We start from the raw sequence: 13715 nt of genomic DNA, 5'->3' as shown, positions 1-13715 counted from the left end.
AAAACAGTTCAGAACGGATAAGCAACTTGCCCAAGATCACACAGAAAATAAAGGGTAGAGCCAGGGTGAGAGCCAGATTTTGTGGGAACTGAAGCTTATACAATTTGGGGAGGCCTCTTTAAGGAAAAGACCTCAAAATTAGGTAAGGAAGTAAATATTTACGCATAATGAGAAGTCGAAACAAATACACCACACAATTCAGAAAAACAACATAATATTTTTTACCAACTGCTGCGCATGCCTCTAAAATGTTTTTCCCCTGATGATCGGAAGTATTTTCCTCAGACTAGCTTCTGGTTCTGTACATTTCAGATCTGTTTCTGCTGTTTCTCCTCTGTTGCCTATTCACTTGCAGGACCAGGCAGCATAAAACACATTCATGTCACGAGGTGCCCTCTGGATGTGACAGCTTGATGTCACAATGCCGAAGAAGTTGGACAGTGAGTAGGAAGATTTCTACCAGTCATTCTCTACACAGAGGTGGCCAGCAATGATTTATCTATACTCAGAGGTGACTCAGAACCGCATAAATATGTCCCACTGAACCCAAAGCAAATTGATCCCGAACTCAACTTCCCCATAGCCGGATCCCAGAAATACCCATGGCGCCTCCAACCACCTCACATAAACGGAAACTGGGACACAAGGGAAGTTGGAGTAGAAAGAACTAGCAATCTTAACTGATTGTGGATAAAACATCTTACCTTCGCAAATTTCCCAAGAACATGAAGAGATGAACACACTGCAGAGGCCCCTCCCTGGGCCTGAGGAGAGGCCCTGATGCTCAGGCAGCTTTAGCTTCATGCTGAGTCTGCCTCTGCATTGAGCTGAGATTTGAAGAGAAGATCAGATTCTTGTGCTTAAAACCTCCCAGGCTGGTCAGGGCCAGGAGATTCCAGGAGTCATCACAAGGGATTAATGAGGTTGAGAGCCAGGGGCAGAGCAGGTAAGGGCCAGAGGGGTTCCCAGGGACTGAGGGGGTCCCGGGAGCGGCCCTCTTCCCTAACATGGCATCTGGCCAATGAGGAGCCGCGAGCTATTGCATCTGTGAGCTTACCATCTTCTCATCCTGTACCCGCTGTACCCTGGAGCGGGGAGGAGAAGGCGTCGGGTCTCCCTGCTGGATTCTACCGGTGGTAAAACCCAGCAGAGTACAAGACTGGGACCAGAATGGACATCCCGATGCCTGGCCCGGAGTTCTTTTGGCCTGTAGACTCAGGCAGATGCCCCTGAGGAGACGGGAGCCAGGAGCCATGACTGGGGCACAAATAAATGAACCCACGGCACCCTCACTGTTCTTAGGATGTGTTGAATCCTTTCCCCCACCAGGCCCCTGTGTGTTCACTTCCCTCTATCCAGCTAGCCTTCTTCATCCCCAGCTCACTGCTTGCCCCTCCATCCCACATCCTGAAGTCCTACCTAGTCTTCCAGACCCAGCTCAAAGGCCACCACGTCTAGGGAGGCAGCATGGTTTAGGCAATGGGAGTGGAGGACAACTACCTCAGGGAATCTGACAAAATATACAAATTCTCCGTAAAAGATGCACACCTACATACACACAATTGTGCACCTGTTTTCTAAGGTTGGGGACCGTCTGAAGCCTGGCTGTAGACCTCCAGTGGAGTGGAGTGAAAAGAACAGAGTTTTAGAGTCAGGCAGATTTGGGTTCAAATCTTGACTCTGTCACCTTACAGCGTGACCCTGGACAAGTGATTTTACTTCTCTGAGATCTGTTTCTTCATCTGTCTCCCAAAAGTTGTGAAGATCGAATAATAACATACTCTCTCACAGGCAGTGCACCTGACGATCAGTGTCTGTAAGCGCCCTTCCCTTGCCCTGGCCCTGAAAGGAGCACAGAGAGCATGTGGACCGGGCGGCGGTGGAGGCAGAGGGAGGAGGCACCACTGAGGGCAGACCCACTCTTTGCCCTGCCCCGGCTGCAGCTCCTCTCGCCCCTAATCTCTCTTCCACTGTCAGCCAGGGCTCAGTCAGGCCAGTCTTATCTCTCCCCACAGCCAGCCTGGGACAGCTTTTCTCAACCAGATTTACATTTTTATTGATTTTCTTTCTCCCTTCCAGAGCAGTCCCCTCCTTCTGCTTCCCCTTTTGCTATAAAATGGGCTTACCCTGGGAAATAGCAGTTCTGGGGCTGGCTAAGAAGTGATGGTTCGAGGATGGATTCATTCACCATTCATTCATTGATTCATTCATCAACCTCCCAACCAACCAACAAATCCTACATGGCTGCCCTATGCCCCTGTGCTGGTGCTGCTGGGGACAGAGCCAAGTATCAGACTAAGGAAGCTCCCGGTGTAAGCAGACAAGCTGACAGACAGCAACTAAAGATGAGCAGTCATACAGGAGAGAGAAGAAGAGAAAGCCACGGACTCATCCTGGGGCCACCAGGGGAAGGCTTTCCATAAGAGGTTAAATCAGAGCTGGCCTTAAAGATTAGGCAGGAAGTTCCCAGGTGGAGAACACGGGAATGGGCCCAAGAAACAATGGGGTGAGCAAAGATTGGAAGGCATGAGAAAGCGAGGTGTACAAGATATGGGACAAGAGCAATGTGGCTGGGGTGTATCACATGTGCAGAGTGATCAGGAGAGAGAGAAGAGCTGAGGCTGGAGACACCAGTGGGGACAATGCCTTGAGTTCCAGCTGAAGACTTTGGATGTCTTCCTGAGGGCAAGGAGGAGCCCTTGAAGCATTGATTGATGGATTATTCTATTGACCAGTTATTTTAAGCAGGGAGTGACATGACAAGATTTGTGCTTTAGAAAGGCTGCTGGCTGCACCTTGGGGGTTTTGAGTGGAAAAGGGAAGCTGGAGGCCAAGAGATCAGACAGTAGGCTGTGCACTAATCAAGAGAAGTAGGAGGCCTTGAACCAGCTTAAGAGAGGCATCCTAGAAGTGGAGACATCTAAGCTGAGTCTTGAAAGATGAGTAGGAACACACCAGGTGGAGGAGCTGGGAAGCATGTCCAGGGAGAAGAAACTGCACAGATAAAGGCTCAGCACACAGAAAGTTCCTGGCAGGCTTGGGGAATTTCCACTAGTCCAGCAGGCCTGCAGTGTGGCCTGAGAGAGTCGCGGTGAGGGATGAGGCTGAAGAAGTGGTCGGGACCCCGATTTCTCTCAGTATTCTGTCTCCTGGACCCACACTCAGGTGGGAGAGGAGAGGAAGCATGGCTTCTTGTACAGAGGTGGCTGTGTGCGGCTGCCTCCGCCACAGACTGCGAGAGTCCTGGGTCAGGGGCCCTCCTTACTCAAAGCAAATCTTTCCACGATCATGCACTTTACCTTTCACGAAGTCCCTTCACACCCAATCTTCATGGTCTCCAGATGAGGAGTGTGCAATAGGGATTATTATCCCCATGTGGTAGATAAAGAAACTGAGGCCTAGAAAAGTACAGGAATTGGTCCAAGGTCACTCAAGAGCCCAGGTATCCCCCTCTGAAAACTTCATTGTTTTTTCTAATAAGTCTACCTGTCCCTGAACCACATATACACAATAGATGTAGTAGCTGCTAACTAATGTGATTGGAATGAAAAAAGGGAGAGAAAACACATTAGAGAAAGAGGCTGCCTCCTCCTGTTTCCGAGTCCTCAGCCTTCACCCCAGAGCTGGAGACACTCCAGCTAAGAAAACAGAACCAGGCTCCCTCTGCTTTGAAATCCAACAGACATGAGGGCATATCCCAGCTCTGCCACTTTGCAGATGTGGGAAGTCACTGCACTCATCTCAGCCTTGGTTTTCTCATCTGAAAAAATTGGAGAAACAAACTCCACCTTTCAGGGTTGTTGTGAGGATGTAATGTGATAACAGAGCACCGCAGCAGTTAACTATTACTGAGTAACAAATCACTCCAAAACTTAGCAGTGTAAGACAGCAAATACTTATTATCTCACACAATTTACGAGGACCAAGAACACAGAAGTAGTTTAACTGGGAGATTCTGGCTCAGGATCTCTCAGGAGGTTGCAGTCAAATGCCAGCCAGGGCTGCAGTAATCAGAAGGCTCAACTGGGGCTGGAGGATTGACTTCCAAGCTCACTCTGCGGCCATTGTCAGGCCTCCAGTCTTTGCTCGCAGTTGGTCAAAGGTTTCAGCTTTTTACACAAGCCTCTCCATAAGGCTGCTCATGGCATGGTGGCTAAGTTCCCCTAGAATGAATGACCCAAGAAAGAGAATGTATGCTACCAAGATGGAGGCCATGGTGTCTTTATAATTGAATCTTGGAAGCGACATACCATAACTTTTGCCATATGCTATTGGTTACACAGACCAAGCCTGGTACAATGTGGGAGAGGAATACAAAAGCGTATGAATACCAGGAGGTATGGGTCATGGGAGCCATCTGGAAGCTGGCTACAAGTGCCAAGAACAGTGCCTGGAACACAATAGGTCCATATTTATTAGTAACTGCTATTATTCTCCCCCTGTTCACAGACTGGCTGGGAAGACAAGATTTGGACATGAAAAGATGAGAGATCTACACTGTGACCTGAATTGGGCAATGCTCAGTTACACAATAGAGGAGGGTATGCTGGACAAAGGGGTGGAAATCAGGGAAGTCTCCCTGGCAGAGATGGAGAGGAAAGGGGAGGCCAATCCAGAGAGGAGACAGAGGGTCTGCACTATTGGTTACGTTCCCACAGTCAAGTGCCTTTTCCTCATTCCAGTGGGAGGTGCCCAGTCACAAGGATCATCCAAGTCATTCATGGAAACACCTTCCCCTTTGCCAGTGAGTGGTCTAAGAGTGACCTCATAATGGTACATTAGATATAAGGGGGATAGTCTGCTTGGAAAGCTCCCCTCTTGGATAAGAAAGAGGCATGAGAGGAGAAGACCCTTTGTGCTCCCATGTCCCTTCTCCCTGCTTGGGAGGACATGGTGCTTGGTGCCACATCAGCCATTTTGCAATCACAAGAGGACTCTTCCTCAAGGCTTAGAATATGAAAAGCCTACGTCATCAGAGACATGGTTGAATCACCAGACAAACCCTGGGTCCACCTTCCTCTGGCCTCCTTGTTAAAGAAACAAAAGGTTTAAGCCCCTCTAAACCAGCTTTTCTCTTACTTGCATTCTAACTGATTCAGTGAGCAAAGTATTCCATTTCCCTCTGGGGTTATTTCCTTTTCTCGAGGAAGGTAGAGTGGAAATGTGGAACAGAAAAGGGCCCTGGGCTGGGAGGCGGGAGTCGTTGGTCTAACCCTAGCTTAGCTCTGAGTTGTTCTGTGATCTTGAGCAAGTCCCTGCCCCCTCTGGGCCTCCAATAATTGTAGGTAATATTTATTGACTGCTTGCTGTGTGCCAAGCACTCTGCTAAGAGCTTCCCTTGCATTATCTCATTCAATCCTCATACCAACTCTGCCATGTCAATGTTATTATTCTCTTTATTTTATGGGTAAGGAGACTTGAGGCCCAGAGACATTAGGTAATTTGCCCAAGGTTACACAGCAAGTTAGTGCTGAATCTCTGGATTCGGAATTCAGGCTCATCTCTCTCTCTAAAGCCCAGGCTCCTGATTATAATGCTATACTGCTTGGCGGTAAAAGGAAGTCTCTGGACAAGATGACCTCTGAAGGCCTTTCCAGCTCAACTATTCTTTGATTTGCTGTCCCATTTCTAGCTATATGATGAATAAACCAGCTTATCCTCGAGAAGAAAGAAATAAGGACTGTCTTTAGCCGTCTGAAAAGCTGTCATGTGAGTGGGAGATTAGACTTAGTGTCACTCCGAGGGCATGAACTGGACCAGTGTGGGGACTCTACAGGGAGAAAGAGTTCAGCTTATATAAGGGAGAACTTCGTAGCTGTCATTCAGCAGGGGTCAGACGTATGCACAGAGGTAATGACTCCCCTGTCATGAAGCTTATACAAGCCTGTGTTTGATAAACCTTTGTGAGAAGTACTGCTTTGAGTAGGGATGGGACAAAATGGCTTAAAACTTGTGGTACAAATTAAATGGGATAATATCCTAGAGTACTCCCAGCACCATAACCGATACAAATAGAGGGAGTCAATAAACTGTTATTTCTTTTCCCACTCGGCACTGAGATTCTTGGATTTTAAGATCCTCTAATAGGGATTTTCAGCTCTTTGGCCCTAATATTTTGCAGTTCTCAAATTTCAACACACTGTGATTCTGCCCCGCTAAGATGCTGTGATTTTAATACTCTAACTTTGCACAATTGTGTGGCTCTAGAAGCTGAGCAGTGGATGACTTTGTAATTTGATAGTCTCTAGCTTTAACAATCCAAGATTCAATAAAGTGTCTCTCACCAGCTCCAGAAACACAAGGGAGTTGCCCCACATGCTGTGCTTCAGTGGCCTGGACACACATTAGACTACTCCCTCTGCCCATCTTTTCACTCTGCTGCCATCCCCTCACCCTAGCCTCAGACTCTCCATTCCAACCACCCTCTGCCCTAATCCCCACCCCATCCCCACTCTCTGTCTCCCAACCCACCAAGTAGTTACATTCACTCTCTATTTGCTGATGATTGTTCATTAAACAAGAGCCTTCTATGTGCCCAGCCCTGTGCTTATTCCAAAGGGAATAGAAGGGAATGAGAAGGCATAGTTGTGATTCTCAGGGGGCCTAAGATCTAGAGACCAAATTTCCTTGATTTCCTTTAAGCTCAACTCAAGCTCACTTCTACCAGGAAGGCTTCCTTGATTGACACTAAGTATCTAGCACCAATAACCTCAAACACAAGTGTGAAGATCTGGGCTCTTTCTTGGTTATTTTGCACATTTTAATTTATCTGTCCATCCTGTGTCCCTAATTATAATTGAGGTTTCCCCCTAAATCAAGAGTATGTCTCCTCAAGCAGACTGAGAGTTTTCCAGAGGAAGACCATGTCTTCCCCATCAGACTGGAGGCTCCATGTAGACATGGGTTATGCCTCCCTTATATCACACTTGAGTTAGAGTTAAAGGTAGAGTGATGTTCCTCCACCAGAGTAATAAATTCCCAAAGGCAAGTTCATGTCTCTGTCATTGGACTAAGGATTTTATAAAAGCAGAAGCAGCATCTCTCCTTAAGATGGAGAAGTCCCCAAGGCTAAGAATGGGGCTTCCATCCTCATACTGGGGGCCATCTCCCTCATAGCAGAGTCGAGGGCTCTCCTTTCTCTTTCCGTTCCTTCAATCCCAGCCCAGGTCTCTGGCCATAAGAAGAGATATTTTCCCCTAAGGCAGATAGATGAGTGGAAAAGGGAAGATTCATGAGGCAGAGTAGGAACCCAAGCCTCTCTCCAACATGTCCAGACCCTTTCTTGCTCTATTCTGGGCCATATTCTAAAAGCTGCCCTCCCTCTGCCCAGATTGGGCCCCTCCCAGCTCCTCCCAGCCATTCGGAGCAGTAAGTGAAGATGTCAGCACCTTGGACAGAGCCCAACGCATTACAGTACTCGAAGCCAGCGGAAGCCAAGCTCTCCAACTCCTTTAGCCTCTGGGTGATGGATTTCCTCGTTTCTCAATTTGATTAAAGCCCAGTAGATAACCAGAGCACCTTGTTCCTTTCTCTTCTCTCTTCCTAATGAACATAATTAACTCCGTCAGGCTGGGAATACTTGCTCTTAAATACTGCCTGCCCAGCGCCCACCCAGGAATGAATCAGTAACACACAGGCAGACTACTTGGAAGACTCACAAGTTTCTTCCTGGGGACTGGAGGGAGAGGAAGCTCTCTCCAAGATATATACAGGCTGTGAATAAAGACTGAAATGTGGTGACTGACTAAAGAAAACCCTGAGCTGAAAGTCAGGAGATTTGAAGTTTAGTTCTGGCTTTGCCACTAACCCAGATATGAGCTAGAGCAAGTCACATGCCCTTTACGAGCCTGTTTTTCCATTTTTAAGATGAGAATGTTGGACTAGGCAATCTCAAATGCTGCGTTCAGTGCAAGATTCTATGGGGGAAACCTTTAAAACAGAGAGGGAGGGGCTGGCCCCGTGGCCGAGTGGTTAAGTTCGCGCACTCCGTAGCAGGCGGCCCAGTGTTTCGTTAGTTCGAATCCTGGGTGCGGACATGGCACTGCTCATCAGACCACACTGAGGCAGCGTCCCACATGCCACAACTAGAAGAACCCACAACGAAGAATACACAACTATGTACCGGGGGGCTTTAGGGAGAAAAAGGAAAAAATAAAATCTTTAAAAAAAATAAAAATAAACAGAGAGGGAAAGAGACTAGCCCAAGGTCACATAGCAACCTCATGGCAAAGCTGGGTTTGAATTCATGGCTCCTGGCTTCTACTTCAGTGTTATTTCTCTTGCACAGAACTTCCCCCTTCATCATCCACATCACAGACTTTCTTACCGGGATGGGGCTGAGGAAGTTGAAGACAGGTGGGATTAAGTTCATTGGTGCCAACAAAAGAAAATTTAAGATATCTGGAAATGCCGATCTCTCTGCAGAAAGCATAGTAGAAATCATTAAAATTAGGAGAAAAGCACCACCTTATGAAGACATAAATTCGATCCCAAACTCAGAGAAGCCCAGCAAAGTTTTGTGATTTGCCCAAGGCCATCCAGCAAGGCAACTGTAGAATCCTCTTAAAGAGAAAGAGTAAACTCTTATCCTGATTAAGTGTTTGGGTGGGGGGTGCCCTTGTCAGAGAAGAGAAGGGAAAATATCAATCAGCAAGTATGTATTACATCACTAAAGTGTGCCGTGCTCTGTACTAGGCACTTTGGCAGGGATATAAAGAATAAGACATGAATTCTCTCTATATCTTTGAAGTGCTACTACTTCTACTTGGAATTACTTCCAATGCATCTATGTATGTCCAAATACTGCTGTTCCATCAAGCCTCGAACCAAAAGTCTCCACTGTGGGAAGGCACCCCTAATCTTATCCAGATGCCACTTCTCCTTCCTTCAAATCCCCAAAGCATTTTCTTTATTCCTGCTTTAGACACTCAGCATCATCTGCCTTACCTGCTCCCATCCCCTCCCCTAAGAAGAGTGAAGAGAGAGAGAGACAGAGCACCTGTGTTTTATCCAACTTTGAATCACTTAGAATACTCAACACAAGATTTGAAATGTAATAGAATCTCAGTGAGTATTGGGTGGGTGAATGGATAGATGAATATAGATGTACTGGTGACTAGGAGAGAGACTAGATGAAGGGATGGATGTGTGGATGGGTGAGTGAGCATATGGGTGGATGGTGGATGAATGGATGGATGGAGAGATAAATATATGGTCAAATAGGTGGATAGAAAATGCATAAATGGGTAAATGTGTTGGTAGGTAGGTGGGTGGGTAGACAGACGATGAATGCATGAGTGAGTTTATGGACTGTTGAAGGCAAGGATAGATAGTGGTGTTGATGAATGGATGGATTAATATATAGTTAAATAGTTGTGTGGGTGAAGGAGGGGATGGATAATTACATGATTGGAAAGACAAATGTCAGGGTAGATGGAAAGAAGAATTATGGGAAAGAAAGATGGAGATGTTCCTAATATCACAAAGATCATTTTCATGGAGACTTTCCATTGCTAGTGTCAGAAAAATTACTATGGGAGTTAGCTGACTCTGTGCCTAAGCTGAGTCAAAGTGTGTTAAGGTCTAAAGTGTTCAGACAATTTCAGGCTGTACCAATGGAAGTCTAATATCAAGACAAAAAAAGATGATGGTCTTGCCCTGACCTGAGCTATTCACACCAGCCTGGAGTCTGTGTTCTGCTCTGTGCATCTGGAGGCATGATTGACATCCATGGCTTGCCCACACATGAGATAGAGTGAAGTATCTGTAAAGTCTACCAAATAAGGAGCTGGTCAAAGAACCAGAGGTGTTCAGTCTGGAGAAGAGCAAGGTCAGGGGTGACAATTGCCATGTCTCAATATCTGGCTCGCTGTCCTAGGGCATGCCCTGTGGCCCCAGAGGCAAAGCTGGGTCCGAGAGAAAGTCACAAGGCTGATATCTCAGCTCCATGTGAGAAAGGCCATCATACAAGGGAAGGACTATCTTCGGGGAGTGAGCTCCCCATATCTAGGGGTGCATAAGTAGGATCTGACATCCTCCATCAGAGAAGCTGCAAGGTGGAGACTTGGCTTGGTTTGGAAAGTAAATAAAGGCAACCCTAAGGTCTCTTCCCACCCCCGAATTAAATCATCTGTTCACCTCTTCATTCTTCAACAAATTAGGTTTAGCTGTGTCCTGTGCTCAGATTGGAATGCAGGGCATTTCTGCCCAGAGCTGAGGGTTTGGGGAGGTTTGAGAGACACACAGGGTCTTACAGAGCCCTCAACTTTCTCTCCATGTAAGACTTGGGTTTGAGGAAGGAGGAGGAGCTGAAAATGTCCTTTCAGAGACCCAAATGACTGGGGAGGGGGAGAATCAGAGCTACTCAGAGCCAATCCGTGACCTAGATTCCCAGTAATTAATGAGCCTACGTCACTAATGTGTGCTGGCTTCTGATCAACACTGTCTCCCCAACCCCGCCCAGCTCTCTGGTATGAGAAGATTAAATCAATTAGGAGGAGGAGGCGATCTGGCTGGCGCTGGTTGGGAACAGTGGATAATTCACTTACATAACAGGGGATTGAGGTTTGCACTTGGCCTTTGAGTAGTGGGGGTGGACCTCAGACCCCAGGCCTTCGGGGAGAGACTTCGGGACTTGGGAGTGAATGCACAGGGGGAAACGGAGTCCAGAGGAGGGGAAAGTGGTGACCCCAGGAAGAGGCCCATCTTCCATCTTCCCACTAAGAACTAACCCCCTGTTCTCTGGGCTGGGAGAAGGCCAAATTGAAAAACCACTCTTCTTTCCCCAAATGAGAGGTTCCCAGCCACCAGGATCATTCAACAATGAAAATCTGACCAAGGCCCTCTCCTTAGCCTGGCATTCAAGGACCTCTAAACTCTCCAGCCACATCTCTTGCCTCCAAGGGGAGGGGGTAGGTGGAGAAGAAACTAACATGTCCAGGTTTTCCCTCTGTGCCAGGTTCCTGGCTAGGCACTGGAGGTACAGAAAGAAGCAGACCCAGCTCCCTTGGAAGTGTTGCCCAGTGAGGGGACACACACTCGCAACACTCTGTCCAAGCGGTATAATAGAGGCCTGCATGGGCAAAGCCCAGAAAGGGCACAATGAGGGAAGCCTCATGGGACCAGTTCCAGAAGGCTTCCCAGAGGAGGCAGTGTTTGCACTCTCTGAGCCTTAACAGAAGGATGGATTAGTGGGAGTTCATTGGGCTGACCTGGTTGAGGGAGGGCCTTGGGTGGAAGGAACAGCATGTACAAAGGCGTGGCAGTGAGACAGCTTGGCACACATTCAGGAAATGAGCTGGTGTAGATGGAGCCTAGAGCATGAGGTAGGAATGGGGGAGATGAGGCAGGAGAAGGAACAGGCTCTGGTCTTGCTTTTGATGGCATGCTAAGAAAGGACTGAGGCAATGATCCCAGAGTCTCTGATCAGTCCACGCTTCCTGAGCACTGAGAACATGCCAGGCCCTGTGCTGAAACCGGTGGTGGGTGGGAGCCGGGGAAACAGAGACGAACCAGACTCAGGCCCTGCCCTCCAGGAGTTCTAGAAGGGGAAGTAAATATTTCCCCTTGCCAAGCTGAATAGTCCCAGCCTGGTTCCAGGTGGGATTCAGTCATGGCTGGTGTCTGGAGCTCTGCTAGTTGGCTGGGCCCACCCACAGCCCCTTGCCTAAGGACTGAGAAACCCAGGCAAGCAGTCTTGCTAGTCAAAAGGGAGCTGGCCTCTGGGAGCCCTCTCCTGCCACTTAACTGGGCTCCTGAAGACCAGTCCTATGGTGAGCAAGGTCCTCAGGAGCAAATTCAGACAGATGAGAGATAATGATGGGCTGAGCTGGTGTCCTGGGGATGGAGGCAAGGCGTGGATTAAGAAATGTTTAGGAGGTGGACTGGGAGGGTCTTGGGAGACACCCAGGGTTCTCATCTTGAGTCATGCCCTCCAAGGGGAAACACAGGAGAAGGTAAGGTGGGGAGAGGAAGAAGGTGAGTTGCAACAGTTTCAGGCTGCTCGAGTCACAGGATTCGTCAGGTAGAGGCCCAAGGAGCCTTAGGTATTCAAGTGGACCACACACAAGCTGCCCACAGGCATATGGAAATCCCTCCCTCCCTTGCCCGCTCCCTTCCTTCGTTCTTTCCTCCAGCAGCTTTGAGTACCTCTCTCTTTAGGCAGGCTCTGGGCTGAGCTGTGAGGCACAGATCTAGGTTCACTCTGTTCTTTGTCCAAAAGGCCAGCATGAAGAACAACCCTTCTGGCACATCCAGGACTTGTCTGCACTAAAACTTTGGCTGGGAATTGAAGCTAGTGCCTGAGATTTATTCTACTATTGAAAAGATTTAGGAACCAACCTTTGTGGTTGCAAGCAACAGAAACTGACTCAAACTAAGCAAAACAGAAAAAAATTATTGGCAGTTCCACCAGGCAGTTCAAAATGGATGAGAAAGCTGGAGAACAAAATGAGAGGGCAGCTGGATCGCAGCCAAGGTCATACCATAGGAACAGCTGGTCCTGATGTCCCCCTGGAACATCGCCACCCAGACTTCGCACACCCAGACGTGGCACTGCTACATGACACAAGCACAAATGAATTCTAACGAATCTTCCTTTCAGCCTCACTAATTGTCACATCAAAGTCCTGAGCCAGGTACAGCTGGCCAAAGTGCCAGGGGCTGGCAGTGGGAGAATATCCAGCCCCCTTTGGCTTTGAAGTGGAAGGTGGGGTCCTAGTTTCCATAAGGACAGACCTAGTGGGATAGTCACTCAAAATATAAAGCAATGGGTTAGTCTTAGGCAGCAAAAAAAAGTGACAAATGTCCACTACACCTTTATTGAGGACTCCCTAAGTGCTGGATGCATTGCCAGCAGTTTTATATACACAAATCTGCCAAGCAACTCTCTAACTGGGTAATGGTTGATTCCATTTATAGCTGAGGAAATCAACGTTTTAGAAGCAAGGTAACTTTCCCAAAGTCACTCAGCTAGTCAGTGAGGATTCAAATACAGGTCGGCGGTATTTTGTTATTATAAATACATTATGCTGTCTCCCAAATTGTAAACACAGAGTGCTGTACTTATGGTTCCTAACATGTTAAAAAAAAAAACTGCAGGGAACAAAAAAATGACTAAAAAATATTCCAATGTCTTCATGTAACAACTGATGGGATAATGCGATTATGAGTAATTTTTTCCTGCTTTTTTAATGTTTTTCTGTACTTTTTTTTAAAAAACAAAGAGCACTCTTTATCTTACTAATCATCAGAAAAAACAAAGTAAAACAGTTTTAAAGGTTATAGCTGTGGTAACACAATTACGGAGGAGATATGCGTAGAAAAAAGACCGGAAGTCTCTGGATAATGGGATTATGGGTGTGTCTATTTTTCTTTCACCTTCTAGTTTTCAAACTTTCTCTAGTGAGCACACTTTGAAAAAAAGAGTAAAATAAGTTTATTTTAAAACCAAGCGTAAAAGTGGTATTAACAAAGAGACGGTACTGCCGTGTCTTGGTGTTCTTAAGTTCCTATAGTAGGTCCTGTAGAGGTTTGGAAGCCAAGGTAATTCTGGGTTTTCTGGGACAGCCTGGCAGTCCCCTGCAGAGTTTGCTGCCAGAGCTGGCACAGCTGGTGTGAATTACAGTGACCAATTATCTCAGGCCAAACACTGTGAGCCAGGGTGGGAATAACCCCGTGTTCCCACCTCTTCTAACAACGTGTGTGTTATCAGGCCT

The sequence above is a fragment of the Equus caballus genome, chromosome 7 (assembly GCF_041296265.1).
Source record: "Equus caballus isolate H_3958 breed thoroughbred chromosome 7, TB-T2T, whole genome shotgun sequence".
NCBI lineage: Eukaryota > Metazoa > Chordata > Mammalia > Perissodactyla > Equidae > Equus > Equus caballus.
The sequence above is the reverse complement of the archived record's forward strand: the minus strand, read 5'-3'. Positions refer to the sequence as shown.